The sequence below is a fragment of the Triticum aestivum genome, chromosome 4A (genome assembly GCF_018294505.1).
Source record: "Triticum aestivum cultivar Chinese Spring chromosome 4A, IWGSC CS RefSeq v2.1, whole genome shotgun sequence".
Classification (NCBI taxonomy): Eukaryota; Viridiplantae; Streptophyta; class Magnoliopsida; order Poales; family Poaceae; genus Triticum; species Triticum aestivum.
In genome coordinates this window covers 639,570,909-639,573,566 of record NC_057803.1, presented here as the reverse complement: position 1 = coordinate 639,573,566, position 2,658 = coordinate 639,570,909, and positions in this window count along the sequence as shown.

Genomic DNA, 2,658 nt, shown 5'->3' with positions numbered 1-2,658 from the left:
GGCGTCAGTGGACGTCCAATGCTGAGGAGTTCGCTGTGTTCTAATTGAGGAAGGGTTGCATCATCTTGTACATTGTCCTGATGACCAATGTCTTCAGCAGCGATGGGGTCGGCTGCTGGTATGTCTTCAGCTTCAGGAGCCTCTGTGGAAGCAGGCTCATGAACCGTCAGTTGACGTTCTGCGTCAGGGTGAATCATAGAAATAGGTTCAACTGTCAAGGGCTCTGTGGGAGCAGCCCGAGATTTCTTGGTCTTTCTCTTTTTCTTGCTGGGGGCAATAGGAGAGGCTTCAGAGCTTTTCCTCTTCCTGGCTTCAGCCTCAGCAGTTCGAGCCTTCTTGAGCTCTGAAGCGGTTGACCGGCTCTTTGGCTTTGAGCCAGTCGTTGCAGTTGGGAAGACAATTGGAACTGCTTCTTCCCTTGGTGCCTCTGGTTCAGCCATAGCAGGCTTCTTCTTCTTTTTCACAGCCATCCTGGGGTCGATGCCGGGACGCCCAAGTGCCTTGCGCTTCTCGGCCTCATTGTAGGCCTGCACACATCTGTCTGCCAGAGTCTTCATTCGCTCCCGCGAACCTTGAGCTTCTGCACGCTTCTTCAGAAAGTTTTCCTTTAGTTCATGCAACATGATCTTGAAGCTCTTCACTTCTTGCACGCTGAGCTTGACCATATTCTTCTTGAACTGAGCCTTTTCATGATCAATTTTCTACTTCAGTTCAACAATGTGACGCCCTCGATTCAATCGTACACTAATCATACACGCAAATGTGTATGATCAAGATCAAGGACTCACGGGAAGATATCACAACACAACTCTAGACACAAATTAAAATAATACAAGCTTTATATTACAAGCCAGGGGCCTTGAGGGCCCGAATACATCAGCTTGAATACAAACGAGTCAGCGGAAGCAACAATATCTGAGTTCAGACATGAGTTAAACAAGTTTGCCTTAAGAAGGCTAGCACAAAAGCATCTACGATCGAAAAGGCAAGGCCTCCTGCCTGGGAGCCTCCTAACTACTCTTGGTCGTCGGCGTCCGTCACGTGGTAGTAGACGCCCTCGGTGTAGTAGCAATCGTCAAAGGTGGCATCTGGCTCTTGGACTCCACCATCTGGTTGCAACAACCAGGAAGAAAGAAAGGGGAAAAGGGGGAGCAAAGCAACCGTGAGTACTCATCCAAAGTACTCGCAAGCAAGGATCTACACTACATATGCAACATTATCAAAGGAAGGCTGTATATGTGGACTGGGCTGCCGAAATGCCAGAATAGAGAGAAGGCCTAGTCCTATCGAAGACTAGCATCTTCTCGAACCCACCATCTTGCAGCAACAGGAGGGAGTAGAGTAGCATAAAGTAAGTAGCCGTGGTGTTATCAACCTCGGCCGGAGATCCTTTCTCGACTCCCTGCGAGAAAGAAATCCCAGAGCCATACTATCCAGTTATCATCACAATCAAATCCTCATCTCCATCCAGTTCTCATCACAAGTATCCAGTTCTAGTTGTATCGATCGGGATACAACTCCAAGTGTCCGTTACCGTAGGACATGCTATGCATAGATTAGTTCTTCCCTGCAGGGGTGCACCAACTTACCCACCACGCTCGCTTAACTCCGGCCGGACACACTTTCCAGGGTCATGCCCGGCCTCGGCCAAACAATACGCCGCAACCCGACCTAGACTTAACAGAGAGGTCAGCACGCCGGACTAAACCTATGCCCCCAGGGGTCATGGGCCATCTCCCCAGAAACTCCTGCACGTTGCGTACGCGGCCGGTGAGCAGACCTAGCTACCTCCTTCAACAAGGCAGGCGCTTGCGCAGTCCAACTCGGCGCGCGCCACTCAGTCGCTGACGTCTATTAAGCTTCGGCTGATGTATACGACGAAAAACGCCCATACTATGCCCACGTGATGGTTAGTGCTATCAGGCCAGAGGCCCCTCGGATCAAATATCCAAATCGTAGTGGATTAGGAACGCGCGGTAACAAGCAGAGACTCACGAAAGAGGTGACCCCGTTGCCCCGTCTCGAGGACTTGCGGCAAGGGCTAAGAATGCCCGGCCATGCCTCGTAATTATCTCACGGGCACCTTCCAGGTCAACCCGTCTCCACATCACTTTCCAAGTAACAGTTGTAAAGTCCAAGTATCCGTGTGTCCAAACATCAAGAGGAAAACCCAAGGAATCACCCCCGGGGGGTTCCACTCAATGTAGTCATCAAGGTGAATGTAGAGGAATCACCCTCGAGGTTCACACTTGAGGGGTTGCACGACAGAGCCGTATCGGAAATGGTTAAGGAGGAAATCACCCTCGATGACCACGACCGAATAGCTACACTACAGGTTAACATCAGAAGTGCTGTAGAGGTCTCACCCTTGGCACTCGATAGTAACCCAGCAGTGTCGGGCAACTAAGGGGAAAGTGATGTGCGGTGCCGGGGCCTGGTCTTCAATCCCGTTGATCGGGTCTTCAAGTATTAAAGCAGGGGCAACAAGGACAAGGTGGGGGTCACTGATGGATCACTAACCAACCTATACTAAGCAGTTTAGGATAAGCAGGTAAGGTACAACAGTAGATATAAAAGCAGGCTATGCATCAGAATAGGAGCAAACAATAACAGTAGCAAAATCTAATGCAAGCATGAGAGAATGGAATGGGCGATATC